Here is an 8,911-nt window from a genome sequence, read left to right on the forward strand (position 1 = left end):
GGTTTTCACCCAAGATTTGACGGTACATGGCCCCGTCCATCGTACCTCTGATGCGGTGAAGTTGTCCTGTCCCCTTAGCAGAAAAACACCCCCCAAAGCATAATGTTTCCACCTCCATGTTTGACGGTGGAGATGGTGTTCTTGGGGTCATAGGCAGCATTCCTCCTCCTCCAAACACGGCGAGTTGAGTTGATGCCAAAGAGCTCCATTTTGGTCTCATCTGACCACAACACTTTCACCAGTTGTCCTCTGAGTCATTCAGATGTTCATTGGCAAACTTCAGACGGGCCTGTATATGTATTCTTGAGCAGGGGGACCTTGCGGGCGCGGCAGGATTTCAGTCCTTCACGGCGTAGTGTGTTACCAATTGTTTTCTTGGTGACTATGGTCCCAGCTGCCTTGAGATCATTGACATGATCCTCCCGTGTAGTTCTGGGCTGATTCCTCACCATTCTCATGATCATTGCAACTCCACGAGGTGAGATCTTGCATTGAGCCCCAGGCCGAGGGATATTGACAGTTCTTTTGTGTTTCTTCCATTTGCGAATAATCGCACCAAATGTTGTCACCTTCTCACCAAGCTGCTTGACGATGGTCTTGTAGCCCATTCCAGCCTTGTGTAGGTCTACAATCTTGTCCCTGACATCCTTGGAGAGCTCTTTGGTCTTGGCCATGGTGGAGAGTTTGGAATCTGATTGATTCATTGCTTCTGTGGACAGGTGTCTTTTTTACAGGTAACAAGCTGCGGTTAGGAGCACTCCCTTTAAGAGTGTGCTCCTAATCTCAGCTCGTTACCTGTATAAAAGACACCTGGGATCCAGAAATCTTTCTGATTGAGAGGGGGTCAAATACTTATTTCCCTCATTAAAATGCAACTCAATTTATAACATTTCTGACATGCGTTTTTCTGGATTGTTTTGTTGTTATTCTGTCTCTCACTGTTCAAATAAACCTACCATTAAAATTATAGACTGATCCTTTCTTTGTCAGTGGGCAAACGTACAAAATCAGCAGGGGATCAAATACTTTTCCCCCCCACTGTATCTAGAACGTCTGTTTATGAGAGAAGGTATGTAAACTATTCTTTATCTTTAGAGTTGTTTAATATTTTTGGGGAATCAGTACAAGATTATTTCCAGACAATTATGTTCATCATCAAATAATCAAATATATTTTAGACAATGAATTTAAGGCATTAGTCCCTAGTCCCATACGCAACAACAATACGTTTTTTATTCTGTGTAGGGCAGTCTCTCCCATAGTTCATATTTCCTGACTATGAGCATTTTTCCATTAATTATAAATGGCTCATTCTCATTCAGATTTTTTGATGAGAATAGAAATTAAGAACATTAAGAGCCATGAACGGGGTTCACAGGATGGCAGAAAGGACATAAGATCAGTTGGATAACAAAACAAGCACTGTCATGTAGGAACTATCTTCCTTTATGGCTAATCAGGAGTCTAAATACAAAATCTTGTGTCAATCTGACGTATTGTTCATGAGAAGATAATTGCAGATTGATTGAGCATTAGTGTTACATATACAAAGAATGAGTTGTTAATCATTTCCTTGTTTTTTGAGATATCAATACTAAATTCAGTGAGGTTCATCTAAGACACGTCCATGATAACAATGACAAGTTTCAAGTTGATAGGCTATGATAGGCTCTTATTTACGTTGACGGCCTACCAAAAGGCATCCTGCAGGGACGGGGGCTGTGATTAAAAATAAAAAATAAATAAAATATAAATATAGGACAAAACACACATCACGACAAGAGAGACAACACAACACTGCATAAAGAGAGACCTAAGACAACAACATAGCAAAGCAGCAACACGACAACACTGCATGGGGACCTTTAACAGAATGTGACTGGCAGAACGGTTGTTGTATGTGGAGGATGAGGTCTGCAGTAGATATCTCAGATAGGGGGGAGTGAGGCCTAAGAGGGTTTTAAAAATAAGCATCAACCAGTGGGTCTTGTGACGGGTATACAGAGATGACCAGTTTACAGAGGAGTACAGAGTACAGTGATGTGTCCTTTTAGGAGCATTGGTGGCAAATCTGATGGCCGAAAGGTAAAGCCGCTTGAGAGCACCCTTACCTGCCGATCTATAAATTATGTCTCCGTAATCTAGCTTGGGTCGGATGGTCATCTGAATCAGGGTTAGTTTGGCATCTGTGGTGAAAGAGGAGCGATTACAATAGAGGAAACCAAGTCTAGATTTAACTTTAGCCTGCAGCTTTGATATGTGCTGATAGAAGGACAGTGCACCGTCTAGCCATACTCCCAAGTACTTGTATGAGGTGACTACCTCAAGCTCTAAACCCTCAGAGGTAGTAATCACACTTGTGGGGCATTCTTCTTACCAAACCACATGACCTTTGTTTTGGAGGTGTTCAGAACAAGGTTAAGGGTCAAGAAAGCTTGTTGGACACTAAGAAAGCTTTGTTGTAGAGCATTTATCACAAAATACGGGGAGGGGCCAGCTGAGCGTAAGTCTGTATCATCTGCATATAAATGGCTGAGAGCTTCCTACTGCCTGAGCTATGTTGGTGATGTAAATTGAGAAGAGCGTGGGGCCTAGGATCAAGCTTTGGGGTACTCCCTTGGTGGCAGGCAATGGCTGAGACAGCAGATTTTCTGACTTTATACGCTGCACTCTTTGAGAGAGGTAGTTAGCAAACCAGGCCAAAGACTCCTCAGAGACACCAATACTACCGTATCAAAAGCTTTGGCCAAGTCAATAAAAATAGCAGCACAACATTGCTTAGAATCAAGGGCAATGGTGACATCATTGAGGACCTTTAAGGTTGCAGTGACACATCCATAACCTGTGCAGAAACCAGATTGCATACCTGAGAAAATACTATAGACATCAAGAAAGCCAGTCGGTTGATTATTGACAAGTTTTTCCAACACTTTTGATAAACAGGGCAAAATAGAAATAGGCCTATAACAGTTGTGCTTCTTGTGTGTGCTTCTTCTTGTTGTGCTTCATGTGCTTCTTGTCAGTAACAACTGCATCATCAACATCAAGGGACATGAGTAGCTGTGAGGAGGAGGGTTTATTCTCCAGGTCTTTGACTGTTTTTCAGAACTTCTTGGGGTTGAACCCACAGGGAGAGAACTGCTCCTTAAAGTAACTAACTTTGGCCTTCACAGTCAGGCAATATCTACAAATTAAACCTAAATCATTTTTACACTGTACTCAATATAATCCTGAATATAAAACTGTTTGAATCCATCTACTGCATATGTGAAAGAGTGTTGGGTGTCACGCCCTGACCATAGAGAGTCCATGGCCTGGACTCCGGCCATGGAGTCCAGGCTCCATGGCCGGAGCCTCTATTTTGGTTAGGTAGGGGTGTGACTAGGGTGGGTGATCTAGTGTGTTTATTTCTATGTTGGCCTGGTATGGTTCCCAATCAGAGGCAGCTGTTTATCGTTGTCTCTGATTGGGGATCATATTTAGGCAGCCATTTCCCCACTGTGTTTTGTGGGATCTTGTTTTTGTGTAGTTGCCTGTGAGCACTCCAGATGTCACGTTTTGTTCATTCTTTATTGTTTTTTTGTGTGAGTTTCATTGATTAAACATGTGGAACTCTACATACGCTGCGCCTTGGTCCAAGTATGCTTCCACCTCTTAAGACGATCGTGACAGAAGATCCCACCACAACAGGACCAAGCAGCGTGCCCAGGAGGAGATGACCTCCTGGACTTACGAGGAGATCGAGGAGAGAATATCCTGGACTTGGGGGGAAGTCTTGGCAAGATACGAAAGCCTGCCGTTGAAGCAGACGCAAGGAGAGAAGGGAGGACAGCGATGACGCCGGGCTTCGCGACCACAAAGACAGGGGGGGGGGGGGGCACACGGGGTGGTCGGCGGAGCCGAAGAATGAGCCAGAGACCGTCAGGGAGTCGAAGGAGGAACTCGATGAAAGATTCCGGAGAGAGGTGGTGGCGATAAGAGAGCTGCAGCGTGGGCGTGCTGAGGAGCGTGACACCAGTCCGGTGTCATCTGCACCGGTTTCACACATCTGGCCTCCAGTGCGCCTACCCAGTCCGGTACGTCCTGTGTCTCCTCCATGCATTCGCCGTGCGAAGTGTGTCACTGTTCCGGTGCAATTTGTGCCGGTTCTATGCACCAGGTCTCCAGTGCGCCTCCACAGCCCAGTACGTCCTGTGCCAGCTCCCCGCACTCGCCATGCGGAGTGTGTCATCTGTCCGGGACAATTCGTGCCGGCTCTATGCACCAGACCTCCAGTACGCCTCCACAGTCTGGTACGTCCTGTGCCTGCTCCTCGCACTCGCCCTGAAGAGCGTGTCACCAGTACGGTGCAACCTATGCCGGCTCCACGAACTGGGCCTCCAGTGCGCATTCACAGTCCAGAGTTTCCGGCGATGGTCCCCAGTCTAGATCTGCCGGCGGCGGTCCCCAGTCTGGAACCTCCTACGACGGTCCACGGTCCGGAACCTCCTACGACGGTTCACAGGCCGTAGCCCTCCTTTGCACCGGTGCCCAGTCCAGGCACGGTGTCCAGTCCAGCTCCAAGGCCAGAGCCTTCCTCTGTGCTGATGCCCAGTCCAGGCACGGCGCCCAGTCCCGCTCCATGGCAGGAGCCTTCCTCTGCGCCAATGCCCAGTCCAGGCACGGCGTCCAGTCCTGCTCCATGGCCGGAGCCTTCCTCTGCGCCGGTGCCCAGTCCAGGCACGGCGGCCAACTCAGCTCCATGGCCGGAGCCTTCCTCGGCGCCGGTGTGACTAGGGTGGGTGATCTAGTGTGTTTATTTCTATGTTGGCCTGGTATGGTTCCCAATCAGAGGCAGCTGTTTATCGTTGTCTCTGATTGGGGATCATATTTAGGCAGCCATTTCCCCACTGTGTTTTGTGGGATCTTGTTTTTGTGTAGTTGCCTGTGAGCACTCCAGATGTCATGTTTTGTTCATTCTTTATTGTTTTTTTTGTGTGAGTTTCATTGATTAAACATGTGGAACTCTACATACGCTGCGCCTTGATCCGAGTATTCTTCCACCTCTTACGACGATCGTGACAGTTGACGTATATTAAAAACCAAATACTAATTTAATAATAATTTAATCAAAACAAACAGATTTATAATGCACTTGCTGTAATGCGTGTATATGGGAGGCGAAGTCAAGTGCAGGAGAGCGGAGTATAATAAACAGGCGCACTTTAATACCGGTTACCAACTGACAGCACATAACACATACAAGTGCCAAAAACACGGTCTAAAACAAAAGTGCAACGCCTGACAATCATCCATGTAACAAATAACAATCACTCACAAATACAACATGGGGAACAGAGGGTTAAATAATAAACAAGTGATTGGTGAGTGAAGCCAGGTGTGATAAGACAAAGACAGAACAAATAGAAAATGAAAAGTGGATCGGCGGTGGATAGAAAGCCGGTGACGTCGACTGCCGAACGCCGCCTGAACAAGGAGAGGGTCCGACTTCGGCGGAAGCCGTGACACTTGCTTGAGTGAGACTGAAACGATTGATAGAGTTGTCAGGCATCCGAGGAATTTAAGATGTAGTGTATTATGAGCCCTAGGAACTCACAATGATACAATACTAAGACAACAGGTGCTTTGGTTGGGAGGGTGAGCAGTGTAGCAGATACCCAGAAGTAGGCAGGTGCTGGAGTAGAATGAACATTAAGAATCTTTTGAATTTAATTTTTTTGGTCCTTAAAAAATGTGTCCACAGAAAATTCTTCAGCCAAAAAGTGCAAAAATAATTTATCATATTGCCAGTGTTCATTTCCGTTGGTTGCTTTCATTGCAGCGCATATAATTTGTACACATTTCAACTCTATTAAATGATAACTTTTTATCAATTCGACAAAAAATGAACACCCATGAAAATAAAGTTCCCTTTCTTCTCTTTGTTGTAATGTAAGTGTCAAAAAAATCCCCAACGAAGCTTTAGTGTTCTTATAGATGCAAAGGAAAGACAACGTATTCCGTTGAGCCCATTGTCAGCCATTACCTGGGTGTGTCTGACAGGTAATTAATAACATTTTCGGGGTCGTAACGTTAACGGGAAAAAACGACAGGCACAAGCAAGAGTATGAAAGAGTCGCAGGAGTAAAATGAAAGCAATCAATCCAGCGAGATATACGTGACAAGTGGATTTTGCACTCCTCATAAACAGGAAATAGATGGCTGAAAAATACAGATCCTCAGGTGGGGGGGGGCATGCCTATTGCTAAATAAAGGCAACATACAACTGTCATTACAACAAGACAGTATAATTTCTAATTCTCAGCACAACCAATGTTTTCCCAATTATAAATGGAATTGGAATACAACAGATTTCATTTACATCGCATTATTGGCATCTATCAAATGCTGACAATGAACTATTTATGAACATTTTTGTCCACTGCAATTTAGATGTGTTAGAATTAGGCCCAGAATGTTTAGTCAAAATATGACCTACAATCGGTTCTACATTGTTATCATATGTTCCCAATTCACACAATCATGTGTTCCAGAGGATGTTCATCTCCCAGCTCAATAAGCTGTGTTCTCTCGCTCTCTTTCGCTCTCTCTCTCTTTCGCTCTCTCTCTCTCTCTCTCTGCTTCGCTCTCTCTCTCTCTCTCTCTCTCTCTCTTTCGCTCTCTCTCTCTCTCTCGCTTTCGCTCTCTCTCGCTCTCTCTCGCTTTCGCTTTCTCTCTCTGTCTCTCTGTCTCTCTGTCTCTCTGTGTCTCTGTCTCTCTGTGTCTCTGTCTCTGTCTCTCTGTCTCTGTGTCTCTGTCTTTCTCTCTCTCTCTCTCTCTCTCTCTCTCTCTCTCTCTCTCTCTGTCTTTCTCTTTCTTTTTCTATTTTCTATGCCAGGTGACTCCCTCCATCTCTCAGAGCTGAGGATTGTGCTGCTGGGGTCCAGTGATGCTGGGAAGAGTTCAGCAGGAAACACCATCCTGGGCAGAGAGGAGTTTGACCTGAGGAGAACTGCTCAGTGTGTGAAGAAACAGGGAGAAGTAGCAGGGAGGCAGGTCACTGTAGTCGACACTCCAGGCTGGTGGGCTAATCAACCTGTAGAGAGGACTCCTGAGCTGGTTAAACAGGAGATTGGGCTCAGTGTGTCTTTATGTCCCCCAGGACCCACACTATCCTCCTGGTCATACAGGTGGATATGATGTTCAAAGAAGGAGAGGTGAGTGCTGTAGAGGAACACCTGGAGCTTCTCAGTGAGACAGTCTGGAGTCACACTGTAGTGCTATTCACCTATGGAGACTGTCTGGGAGACACAACCATTGAGCAGCACATTGTGAGAGAAAGGGAGGCCCTCCAGTGGCTTGTTGAGAAATGTGGAAACCGGTATCATGTCCTCAACAATGAGAACAGGCGTGATGTCACTCAGGTCACAGAGCTTCTGGAGAAGATAGATGAGTTGGTGGTTGGGATCTGTTGTTGTTTTGTTCTATAGTGAGTGCATACATCAGACCTGAGACTGTATTTGATTCTGAACAATTGTCTTGGGTTGGATGTGGGCTGAATCTCTGCTGAGGCTAAAGGGTAGGATGATACAATTCACCTTTGTGGTTACAGACAGTTTATGTGTTGCTCCACATGTTGTACAGAACATAGCTTAACTTCCTATGAAATACTCACCAAACAAGAAAATGCCACGTTTGTGAAACTCTGGAGTTTTTCAATACAGTTGTGCCCCTAAAAAAGTTCAGTTGTGCTGCAGTATTGGGACACAATACTGTACTCCCCTGCCACAGCTCATTTTATTAATCCCCTGCCACAGCTCATTTTATTAATCCCCTGCCACAGCCCATTTTATTAATCCCCTGCCACAGCCCATTTTATTAATCCCCAGCCACAGCTCATTTTATGAATCCCCTGTCACAGCTCATTTTATTAATCCCCTGCCACAGCTCATTTTATTAATCCCCTGCCACAGCTCATTTTATTAATCCCCTGCCACAGCCCATTTTATTAATCCCCTGCCACAGCCCATTTTATCAATCCCCTGCCACAGCCCCTTTTATCAATCCCCAGCCACAGCTCATTTTATTAATCCCCTGCCACAGCCCATTTTATTAATCCCCTGCCACAGCTCATTTTATTAATCCCCTGCCACAGCCCATTTTATTAATCCCCTGCCACAGCCCATTTTATTAATCCCCTGCCACAGCTCATTTTATTAATCCCCTGCCACAGCCCATTTTATCAATCCCCTGCCACAGCCCCTTTTATCAATCCCCAGCCACAGCTCATTTTATTAATCCCCTGCCACAGCTCATTTTATTAATCCCCTGCCACAGCTCATTTTATTAATCCCCTGCCACAGCTCATTTTATCAATCCCATGCCACAGCCCATTTTATTAATCCCCTGCCACAGCCCATTTTATTAATCCCCTGCCACAGCCCATTTTATTAATCCCCTGCCACAGCCCATTTTATTAATCCCCTGCCACAGCCCATTTTATTAATCCCCTGCCACAGCACATTTCATTAATCCGTTCATGATATTCACCACAAATGTCATGTTAGTACAGTGTTGTGATGTTTGTTGGAAGTTCATATTCTATGAATTCTCAGTTCAGTGCTGTCTATGGGCTATGTTATCTTGATCAATTTAAATATGAAAACAGCTTTATATTTCTGTGGTGAATCTCTTTTAACAGTAGAATGCATAGTAAACATGGCACCCCAAAAATGCATATGCCGGTTATGTAATATCTGTGTTTTATTTAAATGGGTCTAAAATATTATCTATGGCTTTGTGGATGACCAATGAAATATACCTGCTGGAGCGCATGCTACGGGTGGGTGTTGCTATGGTGACCAGTGAGCTGAGATAAGGCGGGGCTTTTCCTAGCAAAGACTTATAGATGACCTGGAGCCAGTGGGTTTAG

At 45.2% G+C, this 8,911-nt stretch overlaps 1 pseudogene; it reads left to right on the top strand.

Annotated features, from left to right (window-relative positions):
- Positions 1-4,412: 4,412 nt before the first annotated feature.
- Positions 4,413-7,469, top strand: LOC106566078 (GTPase IMAP family member 8-like; annotated as a pseudogene).
- The last annotated feature ends 1,442 nt before the right edge of the window (positions 7,470-8,911 follow it).

The sequence above is a fragment of the Salmo salar genome, chromosome ssa01 (assembly GCF_905237065.1).
Source record: "Salmo salar chromosome ssa01, Ssal_v3.1, whole genome shotgun sequence".
NCBI classification, from domain to species: domain Eukaryota; kingdom Metazoa; phylum Chordata; class Actinopteri; order Salmoniformes; family Salmonidae; genus Salmo; species Salmo salar.